The sequence below is a fragment of the Mauremys reevesii genome, linkage group 15, assembly GCF_016161935.1.
Source record: "Mauremys reevesii isolate NIE-2019 linkage group 15, ASM1616193v1, whole genome shotgun sequence".
Taxonomy (NCBI): domain Eukaryota; kingdom Metazoa; phylum Chordata; order Testudines; family Geoemydidae; genus Mauremys; species Mauremys reevesii.
In genome coordinates this window covers 21,764,477-21,787,110 of record NC_052637.1, presented here as the reverse complement: position 1 = coordinate 21,787,110, position 22,634 = coordinate 21,764,477, and the positions used below count along the sequence as shown (strand labels likewise).

The 22,634-nt window shown below is 48.1% G+C and overlaps 1 long non-coding RNA gene across 1 annotated transcript; it reads left to right on the top strand.

Moving 5' to 3' along the window:
• Positions 1 to 14,916: 14,916 nt before the first annotated feature.
• Positions 14,917 to 16,508, top strand: LOC120383766. The gene is made up of 2 exons (XR_005588521.1): positions 14,917 to 15,035; positions 15,415 to 16,508. It is a non-coding gene; the product is annotated as an uncharacterized LOC120383766 (long non-coding RNA).
• Positions 16,509 to 22,634: the final 6,126 nt, after the last annotated feature.

Below are 22,634 nucleotides of genomic sequence, written 5' to 3'. Positions count from 1 at the left end.
TGCCAGATTCCTTTGCATTGTTTCCCTGTGCCGAGAGGTGTTTGTAACCTATCCCAGTCCAGTGGCTCCTGCATGTTTCATCAGCATACGTGCTCTTCACCCTTATTCCAGACCAGTGCAGACAGAGCACCCGAGCCTTCTGACCAGAGCACTAGGCAGGGGTGTGTGTGACAAGGAGACATAAAGCTCCTCGCTGTGCAACCACTCCAGCTGCTGCTTTTGTGCAGCTCCCTGTGCTGTGTTACAGCAGCCCGAGGGCTTCTCCGGCGTACACCAGGCTGCAAAAGCCACAGGGAGCTGAAATGGCAGCTGAGGATAGGCGGAGCCCAGGGGCATCCCTGTCACACCTCTCCTCACTCCCCACCCCTTTCCCATGCAGCACTGGCAGGTGGTGGTGACACAGGATGTAAGAGCCATTAGAGCACCCCCTTACGCTGGAGCGGGCTGGTAATGCCAGCTGCACGGCCAGAGAACGCTGGGGGTGCCGCACAGTGCCAAAGAACCACACTTAAAATGGTGGACTAAAACTGAGCTCCTAGAGGCACGAAATGGTGCTGCAAGGAGCCCAGGAGGGGAACAGGGAGAGGTAAGGCAGTGGCAGCCTCTACCCCACCCCACCCCAGGCAAGATTCAAAGGACAACTTGTGTGTGAAATGCTAGAGTTGATTGAGACAAGGGGTTACAGAAAAGCAGCTTGGTTGGTGTTCTCACTTTACCTGAGGCCTTCACTGCAGCTTCCTGCTGCTCTGCTAGTGGAACCAGCTCACCCAACCCATGCGTGGCTCCTTCATAGTCAGGGCTGGCTGGCCCTAGGCCCTCCAGCCCTTAAGGACAAGCCACCCTGTTACTAGATAGATACAAATGCTGCCTCTGTGTGCAATGCTGGTCACCCCATCGCAAAAAGGATATTGCAGAACTAGGGGGGTTCAGAGAAGGACGACGAGAATGATCAAGGGCCTTAAAACAACTCTCCTCCGAAGACAGACTAAGACTGGGGTTGTTACTTTAGAAAGGCAATGAATAAGAGGAGACATGACTCAAGCATATAACAGAATGGATGTTCTAGAGACAGTAGACCCAGAAAGTTCTGGTCTCCCTGTCTCACAACACAAGAACAAGGGGACACTCAATGAAATCAAAAGGGGGCAAACTCAAAATGAATTGAAGGAAATCCTTTTTCACACAATGTGCAACTAGGCTGTAGAACTCACTGCCTCAGGAAGTAATTGAGACCAAGAACTTAGCAAGGTTGAAAAAGGAATTGGACATTTTTATGGCTGCCAAGAATATCCAGAGTTGTCAAAATGAATGACAGCAAACATTTTGGAAGGGCCATAAAAACTTGTGTTTCAGGGCTTGAGCGGCTCTCTAACGATTAGAGACAAGGAGGAGACCTAATGTAAGAAGCAGATTATCCCACATCTGCTATGGTGGGGTTCTTCCTGCTCCCTCTGGGGCTTCTCGCACTGGCCACTAGGGACAGGGTACTGGCCTAGACAGACCTGGGCTCTGATGCAGTCTGGCAATTACTATGTTCCTGTGCTGCACCCTTCCCATCTGTTCCTACAGCATGGACATTACTCTTGTTTCCACTGACACCAATTCCCTTATGCTCACACGCAGAGGTGGGTAATGGAGCTATAAGCTACGTGGGGCCAGGTCTAGGAGACTAGCAGGAACCTAGATTGGTCTAATGCTGGCATTTGGGTGTGACAGAGAAAAATGTACATCATGCCAAGTTCTGACTCCCGTGTAAAATAGCTCCCATGTCTCTCAATCACAGACATTCCTGCAACAGAAATAGGGGCGCTGAACCCGCGCACAGCAGGCCAGTGCGACTCTAGCTGACATGCTCCTTTCACATGCAATTGCAAGCCCCTGTGTGAGCCTGCCGGTTTGTCAGTCAGCACTGACAGTGCAGCCATGGAACAAGAGGCTCCTGGCCAGCTTTAGGCTAGAAAGGCTCCTTATCAGCTTACTTCTTGCCGAGCTGAAAGAATGACCCACAATGGAATAAGGCCCATGTAGCCTTAGTGAAATATGCCCTGATCTGACCATAAACCCAATCATTTGTAATAAGAATTAAAGCTATTCAGCCATGAATCATCCTGATTTAGGTTAAAGTCTCTACATTAAGAAAGGAAGTGGTGCATGCAGGAACTGCCTAGAATTCGGCGGGTCGGGGAGCCATTGGCCTCCACTCCAGAGAAGGCAGCCATTGGTTGTCGTGCAGCTGTTGGCCTGTTCTGACTTTGAGGTGTCGTTCAAGAGAAAAAACAAGTTCTCATCTTGAGGGGGCCTCAGCTCATTTCACAGGGGCGTGAGCAGAGTAATGGCTGCCCTGCCCTGACCCTGGGGTTATACACCACCCGCCAATGGCTCCGCACATCACAATTCTAATCATTAGGAACAAGGCTCCGGCTAGCGATCCTCAATTCTAGCTAATCGGAAAGCTCTCAAATGGAGGTTGGCATAACCTTTAAGGCCCATCATTTATATCCCCTCCCATATTCCCAGCCAGGCATTAGGGAACCTTATAAATGATGCAGGTGCCACAGACAGCCAATAACCTAACAGGGTGAATCCAACCAGAAAATAACACTCAGAGCACTGTGTTAGATTTGAAAAGGAATTAACCCATCAGAAGCCGGAGCCACAAACCAGCAAGATGGGTATGTGCGGGGTGAGGAGGAGGGGGAGAAGCAGACCTGTCCAGGTGATCATGCAGTACACAACCCCATTGCACCAGCCTCTGTCCCACCCACAACCCTCCAGCTGCAGGGCTCCAGGGAAAGCTGCCCTGAGATCTCCCCTGGGCTGCACACATGGTAGATAGGACTCCAACTTCCTAATCACATGAAAAACCAAACACCCTTGCCCCACCCCCTCTCCCATCCCTTCCATGAGGCCCTTCCCCCACTCACTTCATCCCCCCTCCCACTGTCACTTGCTCTTCCCAACCCTCCCTCACTCACTCATTTTCACCAGGCTGGGGCGGGAGGTTGGGGTGCCGGCTCCTGGGTGGGGCCAGAAATGAGATGTTCAGGTGTGGGAGAGGGCTTTGGGCTGGGGAAGGAGATTGTTGTGTGGGTACAAGCCCTGGGGTGGGGCCAGGGATGAGGGGTTTGGGGTGCAAGAGAGGGCTTTGGGCTGGGGATGAGGGGTTGGGGTGTTTTGGGAGGTGAGGGCTCCAGCTGGGGGTGCAGGCTCTTGGCTGGGGCCGAGGGGTTCGGAGTGCAGGAGGAGGTTCCAGGCTGGGGCAGGGGGTTGGGGTGTAGGCTCCAGAAGGCAGTTTGGGTGTGGGAGGGGGCTCAGGGCTGGGGCAGGGGATTGGGGTGTGGGTGGGGATATGGGGTGTGAGCTCCAGGTGGTGCTTACCTCAGGAGTCTCCCGGGAAGCTGCTGGCATGTCCCTCGCTCCTAGACAGAGGCATGGCCAGATGGCTCTGCACGCTGCCTCTGCCCACAGGCACCACCCCAGCAGCTCCCATTGGCTGTGGTTCCCGGCCAATGGGAGTTGTGGTGCCAGTGCTCTGCCTAGGAGACATGTCAGCGTTTCTGGGGAGCCACGAAGAGCCAGATAGGGAGCCTGCCAGCCCCAGGCCAAACGGACTTTTAATGGCCTGGTCAGCAATGCTGACCAGAGCCGCCTGGGACCCTTTTCAACCGGGTGTTCCGGTCAAAAACCAGACACCTGGCAACCCTAATGGTAGAGCCCCCAGGGCTCTGCTACATTAAGCTGCTTTGGGACCTTACACAGACCTGGGCTCTTCTGGATTCTAGCCTCGGGTCTTTAAAGTGTCTCAAGAGACTGGAATCTCTTAAATCAGCAAAGCAGCTTAAGATCTTAAACCACATGGAGTTTTCAGAGGCAAGCCCAACCTTTCCTCTGTGTTAGCTGAGGATCCCCTGGAGGCAGAATCTGTGCCGCAGTACTGCCCAAAGGAGGGGCAGTGCAAGGGGTTTTCAGCCCCTGCAGGGAGCTGAACTTATCTCTAGGCATCCCTTCCCTCCTCCCCCTCTGCATTGAGGATGTGTCAGAGCCTTGCTAGCCTGCCATGCCTCCTGCTATATATGTCCCTAGCACTTGCCCCAGAAACCTGGATTTGCCCTCCGCAATAAGGGGTAACATTTCAAAAGCATCCAAGTGCATTAGGAGCCTATTCTCACAGTTCAGGGCAACTGTGCTGTATTCCCCAGCTGTCCCCTCTCCTGGATGAAGACCTGTGACTCCCTCCTTCCTGACTTGGTTTTTTTCCAGGCTGCACAGTCCCCTGCCTACCCTGTGAGTTCCCCAGCAAGCCAGAATGCCTTAACAGTCAGATCTGCCCTGAGATAGGCACTGGCTATGTCTGAAGCTTGTTCTTGCCACCTGGTACGCCAGCTGGAGGAGCTGTCAGGGTTCCTTAAGGGAACTGTACAACCCGGGGGCTCAGAGGGTGGATAAAACACATCTGTAAACAGGAGTAGATAAAGGCAGAGTCTGCAAAATGACTTGTCACCTGATGTCAGGAGGGGCGATATTGGACAGGTCTGGCAGCCAGGCCAGGTTAGCTGGTCTCATGGTACCTGTTATTCCACTCATGGTTTCATTCAGCTGCGTGCCTACTAATCCTGTGTGAGAAGAGTGGAGTCATGCCGGGAAGCAATGCTCTGCCTCGGAATAGCACAAGACACGCCCAGAACTTCTCGCTGTCTGCACATTAGCTCCCCAGATAGAACCAGCTGGTTCACTGATCAGGTTGTTTCATATCTTTATTTTCAGCAAGGTCTTGGTAAGACATTCCTTGGAGGTGAAGGTATGATGCAGTCAAACTCCTTATGTCCAGCCACATGTTGAATTGTTTGTTGACCTTTGTGTGGTATAGATGGAGGCAGCTGGAAACTATATTTTTAGTCCTAGGTTTAAGTCTCCATCTTTTACAATAGTGGCCATCTCTCTCATGTCAGCATTCAGGATTTCTTCAAGGTGACTGAAATCCTGGTCCTGCACTGACAGCCGGATGTCGTCCATCTAGATAAAACACCATAAAACAAATGTTGGGAAGGCCATTTGTGAAGAGGTGGAAACATGTCAGTGCTAGACCCTAGCTCTGAGAGAGCCCATTGTTTTGGGACCTCCAGGAACAAGGTTTTTGTCCAACTGAATGTGGAAGCAGTGGCCTCTCAGCAATAGTTCCACAACAATGACCATCCACTTTGGTAGGAGCAGTGACAGTCTGTACAGTTGGTCTGCATGCCAGATCATGTCATAGGCAGCAGTAAGAGCTAGGAACACTGCGTCTGTCTTCTGCCTCATCTGGAAAACAAGCTTGATATAGATGGTGAGTGCCAGCACTTGATCGCCAGTACTGGGGTTTGGTCTGAAAACCAGGTATATGTCCTATAGCAGGTGCCTTGCTGAGAATATTACTAGAGAAGAGAGGGGATATGTGTTTTGCCAGGCAGCTGGTGCTCTAAGCGTTCTTCAGAGTGGGACTGATATCTGACTAGGTCTCTGCCAATTGCACCAGCTGGGGCCGATGGTTGGTTCAGATTTTCCAGTTGGTTCAGATTCTACCTCTATTTATTGCCATCTCTTAAAGTGTGGTCCTTCAGACAGCACAGCTGACTTTGTCCTTGCTGAATGAAAAATCTCATTAGCATGAACTCTGCCTCTGAGATGCTTTCTCAGGCACTCACCAAAATTGTCCCAGTGCCCATCTGAGCTGAATAATCCCTCCCAGAGTATTGCAGAGATCCTCTAAGCTTGGGTACTTCCTTTGCAATACAGTGCTTCCATGCTAATTGAATGGAAATGATTTAATAGTCTTTACCAAAATAATTTGCTTCTCACCATTTTCTTTGGTCCTGCCTGCTCAAAATGGAAGCATAAAATCCTATTCTGTGTCACTGTGCAAATATAGCACAATGACTCATTTTACCTACCATAAATTGCAATTAAAGGTAACTATTCATTGTAACTTTATGTTAAGAAACCAGCAAGACTAATTTAAAGGACTAACACAAGATATGGTGATGAAACAGAGACAAGGAATCCAGCAACTGCCAAAAAAAAAATAGTTAGGAAATAGTGCAAAATGTTTTCTAAAGTGCCAAGAGGCAAATGAGCCCGTGTTCCTAGGAACAAGCATAACCATCCCAAGTGGAATGCAGTACGAAAAGCAGTGGTGTTCAATTTTTAAATGACATCTTATAATCAATAAAATATACATGAAAGCAGCACCACTGCAGAAGCATTCATGGAGTGTGTGTGTGTGTGTGTGTGTGTTACTATGAGCACATACTCTTTGGGTCCCAAATGTAGATGCCAGATAAAATGCTAATGAAATAGACTTTGATCTAAGCAACCACAAAGAAGCAATACCATGGCTGAAAGCCACCTGACAGCTTAGCGCTCTGGTGGGATTGTTAGAAGATGAAAAGACTGTGGAAATAAAGTGGCATAATTCAGAACCTTCATATGAAGAAAGACACCAGGCCACATTCAGAGGTGGAAAGACTCCTTTACACTCAGCCAGGCTCCCTCAGCCTACTTACTCCCAGCTACTGATGTGTCAGGCAAGCTAAGCTGGTGTAACTTACATGCCAAGTGTGATGCCTTGTTGTGGAAAGAAAGACCCTGGAGCACGGGTCAGGTACAAGGCCTGAGGCCTGAACCAAAGTCAGCAACAGTTATGCTATGAGCAAGTCAGGCCCTGTCAAAAAGCAGATGCTTACCTGCAAGTTCACTGTCCAGTACATGAACTTGGCACAGGTACCGCTAGCATTGCTAAAACACACTGAATATGGACACACATTCCAGCAGGCCAGCACAAGTACACCTCAACCTAGCACAAGATAAAATGGCTTCACGGAAGTGATGAATAGGGGCGTTTTGTCTGAAATATCAGGAGAAAGGTACAAGGGGAGGTAACAAACACGTAAGGTGATACATAAGTTGTTTATTCCAGTTGTTTGTCTCAGTATATAAATGTTAGGATACCTGGTCTTAGCCCTTTGTCCAGCCAAGGGGGCAACGGAAAGTCCCGCCACTGACTGAGCTGAGTCCATGGTAACGGGCCTACGTGTGTTAGTGTGCCCGTAGACATTGATCCACAGAGCTAAAACCATGTTCATTGACAATAAACCTGGCCAAGTGCCTTTGCCACTGAACCAAATCTGTGGTCTTTCTGGGTAGTACTATCAAGTCTGCTGGGCCAGGAGCGGACAGGAGATGCTGACAGCGAGAGATTGGCTGCTGCGGGGCGGACTGATTTCCAAGTAAAATTAAGCCACACTTAATTTCTGTATTGCTTTTGGGTATCTGTGAGATTCATTTTTCATAGATTCACGTATTCCAAAGTCAGGAGGGACCACTGTGATCACCTCACTTGACCTCCTGCATAACACAGGACATAGAACAAGCCCCCCAAAATTCCTGAAAATGGAAATGGAAGCCTTTTGGAGTGTTGCCGTGGGATACTCACAGCAGAGCTGGCTGAAAATTTTGCTACAGAACAATTATCCATTGGAAAATGCAGATTTGACAAAACTGAAATGCCTTGTAGGGACTCACTGAATTCATTGATATTGTCAAAGAAAAATGATCAAACATTTCATCTTGATAAGGTTAAAGTGCTTTGTTTTGACTTTAATATATAATAGAATAGAAATGCTTTGATAAGGTCATTCTGATATTTCCTAAACAAAATTTTGTGTTAAATCTCAAATTTTTGATGTTTCATCTAATAGGGAATGAAAGGAAATTTGAAATATCTGAAATATCTGCAATGGAGTGGAGATTCTGAATTTTGACCAGCTCTCCCTGGTAGTGTTGTGGACAAAATTAATCTAGAAAGGAACATCCTTTAGTATTTTATGTCTATGATTTTCAGGTTTGGGGTTGAACTGGGCAGAAAATGTTTTTTTCCCATCCTGGGAAAATTTTCAAGATTTCAACAAATTTTCCTCCACCAAATCAGGGCAAAAGTCAAAAGCTCTATGATTGTCACCAACCAACAATCTGGGAAATAATTCAGTTCAGAACAATAGAAGTGTTTCATTTCTATTTTGACCTTCTTAATTCTTGTTAGCTTAAATTTCAAAACGAACAGTAGTTTTGAATTGAAAAAAACGGAAATGTTCTGTTTGAAAATGTTGACATGAGATGTTTCGACAATTACAAAACTTCTTTCTTCCAAATTTTTAAAATGAAAAAAAGAGTCAGAATTTGAGCCTTTCATGTGAACACTCAATTTTGACAAATAGGCACATTGTGATGAAAAACGTTTTGGCAAAAAATTCCCAACCAGCTCCAGTTTGGGGTGGATGTGATGTGTCCTGTTGAAACTTATCAGGCGCCAAGACTGACATCTTCTTAGCAACATCCAGCTGCACGCCGAGCAAAGATTCAGCTGCCAACAGAGAGTGAGACACTGAGGGCTTATGATTCAGCAGTGTTACATTCATCCCTAACTTAACAGAGTTACACTGGGGGTGGGTTTGCCCTGCTCCAGTAGCTGTTTGTACCCAACAGGGTGATAGAAAGGGGGGCTATGTAATCCTGGGAGTCACCTGTCACTGCCCGTAATCTGACGTCTGGATCCCCTGATTCAGGGCCCCTTCGATTTCACAGAAATCCCAAGTGTACATTGCTTGTTCTTGTGTTCCACAGTGATGCACCAGCTGAGCAACGGGGAACCAGCATGGGAGACACTATGGCAGCTAGGAGAGCAGTTGGGGGGGCACAGGGCAGTTGGGGGGGGTATCTGGGTCCCCGGAAGGAGCATGGCATTGGCAGACATTGGGGACTGGTTCTGGGGCCCACCAGGGTTAAGACCCATAGAGCCTTACCAGCTGAAGTGCCTAAACACACTGGCAGGGACTGCATCCAGGCAAGTTCAGTTTCAGGGCACTATAGAGACCCCACGAGGGGTGTGTGTGTATAGGTTACCCGAGGACTCAGAGTCAAGAGGCAAATCACCTTTATCTGTCAGCAACAGCTTCTACAAGGGTGAAGGGTGAGTGTGTGCACAGGGCACTGGACTGAACTCAAGAGACCTGCTTCAATTCCCTGCTCAGCCACAGGCTTCCTGAGGGACCTTGAGAAAGTCACTTATGTCTCTCTGGGCCAAGAGTGTGATGCAGTTTGAAAAAGGCTCATTTATCATTGTAGGGTGTGATACCAGGGGTGTGATATGTTAGACACATGAGGTGATTGTCCTTTTCTACTCACCACAGGTGAGGCCTCAGCTGGAGTTCTGTGTCCAGTTCTGGGTGCCACACTTTAGGAAAGATGCGGACAAACTGGAGAGAGTCCAGAGGAGAGCAACAAAACTGATAAAAGGTTTAGAAAACCTGATCTGTGAGGAAAAGTTAAAAAAACTGGGCATGTTGAGTCTTGAGAAAAGAAGAGCGAGGGGGGGGGACCTGATAGTCTTCAAATATGTTCTAAAGAGGATGGTGATAAATTGTTCTCAATGCCCACGGAAGGTAGGACAAGAAGTTACCAGTTTAATCTGCAGCAAGGGAGATTTGGGTTAGATACTAGGAACACTTTCTAAGTATAGGGGTAGTTAAGCTCTGGAATAGACTCCCAAGGGAGGTTGTGGAATCCTTGTCACTGGAGATTTTTAAGAAGAGCTTGGACAAACACCTGTCAGGGAGGGTCTAAGTGTACTTGGTCCAGGGGGCTGGTCTTGATGACCTCCCAAGGTCCCTTCCAGCCCTACATTTCTATGATCTGTAAAACAGAGTTGATAGCACTGCCCTGGCACACAGGGGGAATGTGAGGTGCTCGGGTACAACAGTGATGGGGCCATGTAAATACAGTTGGGCAGGACATTTTCAAAGAAACATTTTTTCACTGGAAAATGCCATTTTGTCGTAAGTGAATATTTCCATGGGATACAATTAGGGCTTGTCTACAGGGAGCAGTAATGCATTCTATGTGGGTGTGATTTCTAAAGCACACTAACGGGCTGTGCATTAACTGGTCTGGGTAGACCCTGCTGATGTGCACTAAAAGTTCCTCAGTGTACTTGCTGTTTGGAACTGTCTCAGGTCCAGGATGGAACTTTCTGATCAACACTGGGGTGGGGATGGGGGAGGAGAAAGAGATGGAGCCCGCCCCAGAGTAGCCACCGTCCTGATGGTTAGGGTACTTATGTGGGAGACCCAGATTTGAATTGCTGTTCTGCCTGATTCAAAGCAGCAATTGAAGTGCAGGTCCCCCCACATTGCATGGGAGTGCCCTATCCACCAGGCTGCTGGGTATTCCAGGGGTCCCTCACTCTGACTTTTCACACAGAAATGTTGAAAGGTTGAAAATTTTGGAAATCTTGACGATATTTGCTGGATAGGAAAACCCTTTACTGCCCAGCTCTATGTGTCAGTACAGATAGAAGAGACCACCTGTAACTGTCTGTGACAATCTCATGTCTTCCAGCCCCCTTCTGCTCATCCACCTTAGAAGACCGCCGTGTTGAGCAGCTGATTTGGGCCTCAAGATCCCATGGTATAATTCATAAGTGTAGACACTCCACAGTCTTGATCGAACGGTAATACCTGACGAGTTAGTGAAATTAGTTTTCTGCAGGCACTGAACTTGGAAACTCTGATCTGAAAAAAGTACAAATCTCTACAGCTTGACCTAAAAGACCAGCTCTAGAAATTCAGCGGCTGAAACAGATTCGTAAAACTGCATATGTGGCCCTTTGTTAGCATGGGTTTCACTTCAGAGTTCTTCAGGGTGAACAATGCTACATAAACAAAAACACTATGACAACTCTGTGGCCAGCTGGGAGCCTTCCAAGCTTCTCACTGTGGTTATGAAGGAAGTTCTGATAGAACACCAATATTCACAAGCTCTCATGTCTGGGGCTAGCAGCAAGTCTCCATCAACTGTCAGCAGTACCGGACCTGGGACACACAGCTGAGAAGTCCTTTCTAAACTGTTTCAGTAGAGGGAAGTAGTCACACTGGCTGAAAAATGCCATTTTTATGAGAATTTTTTTTTTTTAATTTTCATCAAAGTTTCCTATGGAAAAAAAACATTGAAAAACTGAAAATATGTCATTTTCTGAAAGCCATTGTTGGTGTAAAAAACCAGTTTTCACTTTCTGGCTTTTCACTGAAAAAGTAGAAAATTTTGCAAAAATATTTTTTTCAGTTTGTACAAAATTACATTTTGATGGGAAAAAAAATCAACCCACTTCACATGCTAGACAGTTCATGATGAATTATTAGCATAAAATATAATAGAGGCTGCCAGTCCATCAGGCACAAAAACAGCTGAACAATCTAAAGGAGCTAGATGTTCATCTTACCCGTGAGTGATTGTAGCTTTCTTAGAAAGCTTCTGGCTGCAGTTGAAGAAAACTGCCATCACCATAGGAAGTTGCTAAGTAACACTGCAGTAGCACAGAGGAGTTTTTCAGTTTCAGCAATTTAGAGATACCCCCACCCCCAACTAAATTAAGAATTACACCTCTACCCCGATATAATGCTGTTCTCGGGCGCCAAAAAATCTTACTTTGTTATAGGTGAAACCGCGTTATACTGAACTTGCTTTGATCCGCTGGAGCGCACAGCCCTGCCCCCTCAAAGCACTGCTTTACCGCGTTATATCCGAATTCATGTTATATCGGGTCACGTTATATCGGGGTAGAAGTGTATCTGGACTTGTGGAACTTGAAAGGATTTTGTTCCCCTTTCATTTTCATTTGTCATAAAGTCATTAGAGTCACAGATGGCTTCTGAGTACAGCCGGCCCTGAGGTCAGCTTTGAGATGGAGAGCAAGCCACCTCAGATAGCCTGAGAAAGACTGAGAAATGAGTGACAGCTAAAATTCAGGTTCCCAAGAAACAGGGAAGGGGAAAATGTTGGAAAGAGCAAAAAGAAATCCATCAAAAGTCCAGGAGAAAGGTTATCTGTGTTTAAACAGAGCCAGTGGGAAAGAAGATCTTAAACAAGAGACCAGCTCCCTCCCCTGGGGAGTTTTCAGTCCCAAAAGGGGGTTGATCAGATACCTATATAACAAGTGAAGGGTTAATAAAACAGGTAAAATAAAATACATGGAGAAAAACACAATGGAGACTACTTGTTCCAGCACAGAGTGTGAGTGGGACGGCCACCATCTTGGTCAGCAACACAGGGATTGAGACAGGAACTTCCAGAGCAAAGACCATGAGCTGCTATAGCTTGAGACAAAGCCCTCTAAGCTGGCCTGCTAGAGACTCATCTCCTCTGTGGATCAGCACAAAGGGGCACCCATAGCATCCACCCACTAGGGGGTGATATGAGGCAGGACGGCCTTGCGGCTAAGGCACTAAAGTGGAACTCAGCAGGTCTAGGCACCATCTCTGTCTTGGCCACCGATTTCTTCTGTGACTCTAACCGAGTACTGTGATGTCTCTGCCCCCTCTCTGAGATGGGTATAATAACACTCCCTTCTTCCCTCCATCTCATTTTTAGACTATAAGGTCTCGGGGGGCAAAGAGTGTCTTTCACTGAGGCCTGCACTTAACATTTATACTGGTATAGCTATGTCATTTACTGGGGTGATTTTTTTTTTTACCAGCACCACTATGCTGGCATAAGCCCTAGTGTAGACACAGTTATACCAGCATAAAAGTGCTTTTATTAGTACAGTTTATGCCTCTTGTGGAACTGGTATATGTCAGTATAATAACTTTGATGCTGGTATAAACTGTGTCTACCATAGGAAGCTTTGCTGGTATCACTATACAGATATAGCTATGCCAGAAAAACTTTTCTAGGGTAGACAAAGGCTATATGTCTGTGCAGCACCTAGCACAGTGGGGCCTCCAGTTCCTACTGTGATGTAATGAGGCTCAAATCAATGAGATAAGATGGTCTGATCTAAAATGATGCACTTGGAATTCAATCTATTTATGCCATGGTCCCCTCTAAGAATTGCCTGTAACAATAACTGTTTCCAATTGTGCTATTCTGGCAAGAAGAATTTTAAACCCACTGCAGCAGCAAGGAGGGAAAATGAAAAGGGAGTGATAGATTCATTGCACAAAGAACAAGTATATGGAATATTTGGGGAATGAGCAAGAATCATCCTCTGCGTTGACCAGAAGCACAAGAGGCTGCTTAGCAGAAAGCTCCCTGCCAAGGGCAATAACATATGCGGGCAGAATGTTTCAGAAGTTTGGCCTTCACGGGATCCAGCTTGTGCTAGTGTAATGCTTGCTTCCAAGAGAAAAAACCCCTCTAGAATAATTGCTAAGTGGACTGATTGGGACCATGCCAAGCTGTCACTGTGCGTTTTCCCAGGAGAGCCAACAAAAGCAGCTGCCAGTGAGCCAAGAAACTTTCAGACCTATTTGATCTCCTTGAAGGTTTTTGAGCTTTCTGGTAGCAGAGGGATGCAGGTGTTACAGTAATTAGGAGTCAACGTGTTTTCATGAAGCCATTGAACATCCCAATTATACTGGGCTGACAAAGACTATATTCACCAGCACATCTGTTATCTCCACTTATAGGAAGTCTTTTGTAAGCTTACATATATATTACTCTTGACTAGCTCCTCTGGGAAATCTGCCTGTCTCATTTCCAGGCTTATGATTGTCCAATTACTTTTATTCCTGCCTTTCCCCTTTCCCATCCTATTGATTTATCCACTGGTTTAAGGATCCTTTTATCCACACCCATAAAGCAGAATAGACTGTCCATGAGGGCAGCAAATTACCAGGGCCAGCAGTCTCCAGGTGCCTGTTCATTGTCTATGTCAGCCGGAGAGGAGTAGGCATTTTGCTGGGTAAATAGCTCTTGCACAGAAGCGATGAGGTCTGGGGGAATAAAACAGGGCCTGGGTCCCAGGGCTCCTGAGTTCTCAGCTCAGCTCTGTCCCAGCCTTGCTGAAAATGATCTCGCTTCTCTGTGACTCAGTTTCTCAAGTGCAAAAAAGGAGACAAAATATTTTTTCACCATTTCCACCAGCTGGAATACAAACTCACCTGACAAATAAGAGCAACTGGCCTGTCACCCCAGCCAGGAAACAAAACCTTGTGCTTTCCGGTGGGTGAGAAAGCCAAACATTTCCACTGAGCAGGAGGAATGGGGTTCATGTCCAGAGTGAGATCAGTATCCTAATTAGAGCAAGACAGGGAAATCAGAACAAAGGGGTTTTCCAGCAAACTGTTTTTCTCTCTCTAAATGTGCTAAATTTTTGGGAAACTGATTCAATTTTACCCAGTTAGAAAAATTTCCCTGCAATTTCAGGTACAGTATTTATCTGGCTACCTTGCTGGATATTTGCAAAAATCTGCCTTGGAACAAAAATGTCATCCAAGTTGTTGCTTCCTTCACAGCTGTTATTAAATTTGATCTTCAATGTAGGAGTCATCTGGTTAGTTGATCCACTACCAAAGCATGCATAATGCACATTTCACAGCAGAAGCAGCAGATCTTTAGTGTACATCCTGGCAGCAATAAGATAGGGGCCTTTTCTGATGAGCTTGTGTGCAACTGAGACAAGTTACAAGGACCCAGTTAAAACGTTGCCCCAATGCAGACTCCAGACATATATACTTTGCTTTCATTCCCCAGTCTCTCCAGGACAACACAGGCTGTATTAGGCCTGTACCAATTTTCTGCACTCTCATCTGACACCTTCTCTGAAGTTTCCTAGAAGCATGAGGTCTTCCAGCATAACATCTTTGTCATTTGCAACAAGCTGATGGAGTCTTTAACTTAAGTGTGAATCTTCTGTTTCAGCCTGTGATGGTGTGACAAGGCCTGAAGGGGTTAAGGTGGCCAGGTGGGCCAATTAACTGCCCAGGCTGCACCTGCAGGAGGATCCAGGGAGCAGGGAGTAATTAGACAAGCCTCAGCTGGACAGGAACTGTTGGGGTCTGTATAAAGCCCAGGAGCCAAGAGCAGCTAGGGGCTGCAGGGGAAGCAATAGGAGGTGGCAGGTGTGACTGAGGCAGGCACTCTCCAGTTACTCTCTCTGAGGAAGAAGTTTGGGCTGGAAAACCCAGAGAAATGGGAAGGGCTAGAGAGGTGGGAAAGCAGCAAAGGTATGATGTAGGGTAACTGGCTGCTGATGGGAGGGCCCCTGAGTAGATCTGGAGTAGAGGAAAAGCCTGGGTTTCCCTGCCAGCCATGGAGGGGTAGCCCAGTCGGAGCAGGGAAGACTGCCATTTTGTATAGCAAGACTTTGAGACTCCTGGATGGGGAAACATGCACTGGGACCTGGCCAGAGGGCTGAGTCACAAAGAAGAAGCACTTGGAATTGCAGAGGGTGTGAGAGGATGACAGGAGAGACACTGCCAGAGGAGGGTGCAGTACCTGGCCAGAGCTAATCCCCAGAGCGATTGGGAGGAGGTGCCACTAGCAGTGAGTGAATCCCCTCACAGACCCCCATGTTGTTTTCTCTTCCTTTCTCTTTGATCACAGACCTATAGCCAGGAGCAACAAATGCATCTGGATGCAACAACTTTGCAATTCTCACGAGCAGCTCACTGCTGTGGCTGTGTTTTCCTTCCCTGTTTGGGGTGACAGGCTGATCCAAAGGCTTTGCCGTATTGCATGAGAAGAACCCCTTTGAGATGAGCCTTCTGCAGGGGTATTAGAAAGCATTATTCCACTCTGAGATGTGCCTATGTAACAGTGGCTGTGGGGACCTCCAGTTTATTAGTTCCCAGGCATTCCAGATCCAATGTGCTCTCCTTTCCAAGTAAAGAAATGTCTTTTCTAACTGTGAAACCTGCCCTGGGACCTGAGAGTCCACTGGACTTATTCAGCATCCCTTCTGGTGCATCATTATCAGTGCTAAAGATTCTGCAGCCACATTGTTCCCTCAATCACTTCCATGCAACCCCCTCTCCCTTCAAAATACACCCTCAGTGACACACATGTAATTCCATCACCTTCAGCACAGGTGTCACTGTAACTTATTAAACAGCCCTGTTGCTGATGCACAAGTTGGAATAGCTCAGCGGGGCTAATGGGAGTAAAAGGCTGGGAAAGTTATTTCTGTCTCTATAGTGAGCCACTATAACTCAATACACACAGGGGTCAGATCTATTGAGCAGGAAAGTGCTCTTTTTTACAAGCATTTTGAAGAGCGCTGCTGCACTTTAAGCTCCTTGGGTGGCAGATCAATGGGGGCGGGGGTCCACTGGCATGGCTGAGGCAAACTGCCATAATGATGAAATGTAGTTTTACTTGGAGATCAATCAGCATACGGCCTGAAAAAGCATAAAACTTTCCACTCTCTCCTGCACACCACAAGACAAACCCTCAGGAAAGCTTTACACAGTTGATTCAACGTCCTCTCTAGCTGATGAGGCTGATCGCTGGTCAGCGCTTGCTACTGTGTGCCACTCCAGCACTGCAAAGAAGTCACCAAGCTGTCAGAGCCCCAGTGAATCTGGCCTTGCTTTTGACCAATGCCCTAAGAAGCTCGCGCTATCCAGTGCACCTGCAATTGCTGTCAAGTCAGTGCATATAAAGAATAGGATTGTCCCTCATCTCTGCTCCCCAACTGTCATGGGATTTATCCAGGGGTGACAGGAATGATGCTATCAGTTACACCGAGGCCAGTCCGTCTGTAAGCAGCTGTGAGTAACACACCAAGAAAGGGGGAGTGGTCGGGGAGACATCAGCGCTAGATGGGAGCAATGGGGAAGTTTGTCTCAAGTGAAATACTCTAAGGCCTGGCCTACACACAGATTTTGCACTGGTACCACTGGGTCAGCTAGAGATGTGGTTTTTACCGACATGGTTATACGGGTGCAATGCCCCTAGCATGGCCACAGCTATCCCGGCCAGCATAAAGATATCTTATACCACTACAGTTTTTCTCTTTCCTGTACAGGAGTAACTATACCAGTGTAAGCACATGTCACCCTTCTGCCAGTGGTTAATGGCAGCAGTAGGGGCCGGGCTCAATATATTACCCATGTAAGGGACAGAGTTAAGGTGAAGCAAATGTTTGGCTAAGCTCCGCTAGCATCACAACTTTTGCATTGCCGCTGTACATGAAGAGGAGGGGCATGGAATGTCCTTTAAAAAACAGAAAACTAAGAGAACCAATTTAAAAACTAGAGAAAATAATTCACCTGCGTCAGAGGCTTAGAGTAACGTGTGAGGAACAACGAACTGCAGAGGAGGCTCCATATTTATTTATTTATTTGTACTCATTCAGCACCAAGGAGCCCCAGCCGTGGCCCAGCTGTGCGAGTTACTGCACAAACACAAAACAAAACTATGGTCCCTGCCCCAGGAAGCTAGCAATCGAAGTGTGAGACAAGAGACAACAGATGGATACAGACAGACCAGCGGGGGAGAATAAAGAAACAATAAATCAGTGCTGGCCCGCAGGGTGGGTAGGAGTCTCAGGACACCAGACACTTCCAGAGTCAGGCTTTTGTAGGCCTCGCAGCAAAGGAGAGTTTTAAGGAGGGATCTCAAGGAGGATAATGAGATGGTTTTGTGGAGGTTTACAGGGAGCTTCTCCCAAGCGTGAGGAGCAGCAGAGGGGAGAAAGCACAAAGGGGCTTGTTTGAATATTTAATAAGTGGGCCATGGAGGCTGGAACTATGGGACGATTGGCGGCAGGAGTAGACCTTTCAATGCTGAATGCGAGATGATCAGCCGGGTGAGGCTAGGTCATGAAGGGACTTGAAAATGAAGACAAACAGCTTGTATTTGATGTGAAAGAGAAAGGGGAGCTAGTAGAGGAAAGGGGGAGCCTGGGGAGAGAGTCAAAGGGAGGGTGGATAGAGCTGTGTTCCCATGTGAATGGTGTATCGCTTTAGCTATACCGATATAAAATCACTGCCCAACAGGTGGGATGGACTCCCTGGGCAGAGCACCAGCAGGAGCAAGTACAGAGCTTGCAGCCAGCAAGCCGTCACCTAGAGTTTTTGTGACGCCTCTGGCAGTCAGGTCTATATGAGGGAGGTAGGTTATGTGAAAGTAGAATTAATTAAATTGTAAAAGTAGAATGGATTAAAGAAATACTGTATGTTCCTTTAAGCAGGGATGAGGAATGTTGAGATAAAATTATCTGGAAAAGAAACATTAAGGTATGGAACAATGGGTCCACTTAATCTAATGGTGGGACTTTAGCAGGAGATCGGTAAGAGTTAATAAGGAAATAGGATGTGTGTGTGTCTAGCTCCAGGTAAACTTATTAGTTCTGTTCCCTTTATTATCTTGTTAAGTTCGCACCCTTTTTATCTGAATAAATAAAGTAGCTTAAGCCTTGCATGGCACTCCCACACTATCTGGGTGTATTGGCAGAGGCTTTGCTAATAAAACAGAGTGGTCTGACAAACTGTGAGGCCTGAGTCTGACTTTGACAGTTACACGTAGTGGGGCTTGTATTGTCTAGGGTGTCTTTGTGGATGTGTGGCTGCAATGTCAGGAGGAGAGCACACGGACACTGTGTGCATCTCAGGGGGGCATGTGGAACAGTCCACAGATTGCTGGAGTCTCACTCTACACGGCTGGGTTTGGGGTTGGTTACTGGGCTGGGGCTGTTGGGGAGTGGACTGTGAGTGCATCTCTGTGAGCAGCAGGGGGAACCCATGGTGGATCTATTGATTGCATTCCTGTGGAGATGTGCCATTGGGGGCGAGCCCAGGTGTCATCCTCTCCTTCCCGTCTGGCCGGCCGAGGGGGCCTGAGCCCAGGCGTCGTGCTCTCCGTCCCGTCTGGCCGGCCGAGGGGGCCTGACCCCAGGTGTTGTGCTCTCCGTCCCGTCTGGCTGGCCGAGGGGACCTGAGTTCAGGAGTCGTGCTCTCTGTCCCGTCTGGCCGGCCGACGGGGCCTGAGCCCAGGTGTTGTGCTCTCCGTCCCGTCTGGCCGGCCAACGGGGCCTGAGCCCAGGCATCGTGCTCTCCGTCCCGTCTGGCCGGCCGAGGGGACCTGAGTTCAGGAGTCGTGCTCTCCATCCTGTCCGGCCGGCCAGGGGGGCAGTCAGCACAGCAATATGTTTTTTAACATTTTTAGCAAATGTTCCCTCAGAAAGTCTCTTGGAAGCTTCTGGTCCTGTGATAGCCTCCTGCAATGCTCTATGCTGTGACAGCCACTTAGCATGGCTGAACGTGTAGCAGTAAAACCTGTGCGGTTTGCAGTGGTGGTTTCTGGGAGTGCACCAGGCCATGCCGAGGGGGTGTTGCTGAGGACAAGGGCAATAGAGTGCTTTAAAGCATTCATTAGCACCTCTTGCTTTGCTGAAGACCTCTGCTGATGTGGGCTTCTCTCCAGTTTCAGGTTCCCTTTTCCACATGCCTGGGCTCACGCAGTTTGGGGATAATGGAACAGATGTGTATTGAGGCATGCGTGTATTGTGGTGGAGCCACTGGGACACCGGAGTTCAGATTCTGATCTCTTGTGCAGTTAAAGTGGTGGTTCAGCTGCTTTGTTTTACATGAAAACACCAGTGTGTCTGCCCCAGATTTCCAGCACATCATCTCTGCTTAAAGCTTGAATTTTCTGGTGAGTCTCCAGGAAATTGGTTCAGTCATTTGTCCAGGTTCCAATCAATTATAAGTTGGCTGCCAAAACATTCACATTCCAAGTCTCAGGATTTTTTGAGCCCTTCTAGCTTCAAAACTTCAACCTGTAGAAAGGCAGCGGTGTGTGGGTGGATAGGACAGGAGGCTTTCGGGGTGACGGAGCTAGTGTTAGTTAACAAATGATTAACAATGATTAGTGTTCTTCATCGTAGCTGTATCCCTACGTGCTGCAGTCAGATAGCTGACGGAGAACGAGCTTTGTGACATTCTGCATAAAGAAGAGATCTCAAGGCAGAACGATGTCCGCTGGTTGGAAACTGATCCCAGACAAATTCAGACTAGACCAGGGGTGGGCAAAGTTTTTGGCCTGAGGGCTGCATTAGGTTTCCAAAATTGTATGGAGGGCCGGTTAGCAGAGGCTGTGCCTCCCCAAACAGCCAGATGTGGCCTGCCCCCTGCCCCCTATCCGACCCATCCTGCTTCTCGCCCCCTGACGCCCACCCACCTGGGACTCCTGTGCCATCCAACCCCCCCGTCGCCTGACAGCCCTCGGAACCTCTGCCACTGACTGCTCCCCACCGCCCCATTCAACCCCCCTCTCCTTCCTGACTGCCCCCTGGGAACCCCTGCCCCCTTTCAACCTCCCTGTTCCCTGCCCTCTGACCGCCCTGAACCTATCCACACTCCCACCATCTGACCACCACCCTGAATTCCCCCGCCCTCTATCCAACCCCCCCACTCCCTGCCCCCTTACCGCTACAGCCACACTGCCCAGAGCACCAGGACAGGCAGCTGCACCGCCTGGCTGGAGCCAGCCACGCCACGGCACAGCACAGAGCACAGGGTCAGGCCCCGGCTTTGCAGCTGTGCTGCCCCAGAAGCTCGCAGCCCCGCTGCCCAGAGCACTGCGCCAGCGGCGGAGCGAGCTGAGGCCACAGGGGAGGGGGAACAGCAGGGGAAGGGTTGGGGACTAGCCTCCCAGGCCAGGAGTTTGGGGGCAGGGCAGGAGGGGCCCGCAGGCCATAGTTTGCCCACCTCTGGACTAGACCTAAGGCACACATTGTCAATAGTGAGGGTGATTAACCATTGGACCAGCGTACCTACGGTGGATTGTCCATCCTTGGAGTCTCTAAATCAAGACTGGATGCCTTTCTGAAAGGTCCACTCTAGCTCAGCCAGGAGCACTGGGCTGAAGGCAGGGATCGCTGGCTGGATTCCCAAGCCTCTGTTCTACAGGAGGTCAGATGGTGACCAGATGCCCCAATATTATCGGGACCATCCTGATACTGGGGGCTTTGTCTATCTATACCACCCCATCCTGATTTTTCACACTTGCTATCTAGTCACCCCAGACTAGACAGACCATTGCAAGTACCCTGAGTCTATATGCAGAACAAGGGAATCTTTTCTAGGGGAAATGGGGACACAGAATCTGGGAATACTTGACAGTGAGGTCACATTCAAAGCACTCTGTAAATCTGCAGGAGTCCATTCAATTCTCTCCCCACCCATCTCTGGGAATGGCCAAAAGGCAGGCGTTCCCAGGGCACCTCACCCACCACAAGGCCCCCTCACAGTTTGGTTCAGTGTACAGAAGTGCGCTGGGATCTAAGGGTACTGTTCTCTGTGGAGTGGGCTTCAGTCCTGTTGAAGTCAGTTGTCTAGTCCCCCCTCGAGGAGCCACCCCTTGACCCAGCTTTTTGATTCAGCTCAGTTTAAGTGCTGAGCAATGGGATCTCACTGAGGTCACCTCGGCTCTGCAACTGCCCTGCTGCTCTCTGCAGGCAGTCCTCTCTGCACTGCAGGATCCTCAGAAGGGGAGGGACAGGAGCATCCAGGACCCTGGGCCAGAGTCCTCACCACTGGAAGACAAGCTTCTCACCACTGGGGGAGAGAGCCCTTTCACTTTCCCCTCTCATAGTTCAGACTTCACCTCTCCACCTCTTCCCTAGTTCAGTTTGGGAGATTTCCAAATATGACTGGTGGAATTGTGGGTATGGAACATGTAAATGAGGCTCTTGGTAGCAGTTCTTTTCCCTTTCTACCAGCAAAGAGCTCCTCCCATTGTGAAGCTGCTGACTATTGGCTTACACACATTTATACCACTATGATTGTGTCCAGGCTAGGGGGTTTGCACAGCTTGAACTACACCAGAATAGTGCAAGTGGTACAATTTGTGTGTGTGTAGACAAGGCACACAACTGATACATTTCATTTCACCTCTTCCTTTTTTTCTATTCAAATTTCACTGGCCTTTCCCTAACTCTCTGTATTTCATGAGCAGAGAGAGGAAACATCTGTGAATTCTCCAACTTACCTGGCACTGAAACCGCTCAGTTTTGTCTGAATAGAAATCTGTGACATGGAACTCAGCTCAGGTCTAATGAAAGCCTGATCCAATGATTGACATTAAAGAACCAACATGTACTCTTGCTTACCACGCTGTACTATGAGGTATCACAGCCGGCCCCTAGCCTAACTGTGGTATCCCAGATACTGCTGTGTTGTAAGTGCCTGTTGTCATTTTCATGCTGATCACTGTAAAAGTAATGAGAAACTAAGAGCATCATCATAAAAGCTAGGCAAAGCATAGCTCAAGGTAGAACTCAGGGCTCCTAAACCACTGTTGAGCTGCCATGTCGCTGAGATTTACCTTCTACAGAAAAACACCAATCACTTGCTACAGTCAGTTCTGTCTAGCAGAAGCCGGCCATGCTCTCTACTATATATTCTGCTGGGTGATGACATCACTTCTATTCCCAGCTGTGACAAGCTGACTGGTCATATAAGAGACCCATTCCTTGCTCAAGTATCAGAGGGGTAGCCGTGTTAGTCTGGATCTGTAAAAGCAACAAAGAATCCTGTGGCACCTTATAGACTAACAGACGTTCTGCAGCATGAGCTTTCGTGGGTGAATACCCACTTCTTCTTCCTTGCTCAGGTCACCACTGGCTGGGCTGTTGAGCACCAACAAGCTGACAAGAAGTGGCCTGTAAGTTTTTTGAAGAGGTGAACTTTGGCATTTTCCTGCTATAGGTATCAAAAGCAGATTTGTGTGGATGCTAAAATGGAAGAAAGACTTCCACTCTCCTGGCTTGTGGAGAAATTCATGGATGTGGCCAAAATCCAAGCCTTTCATTCCCCCCA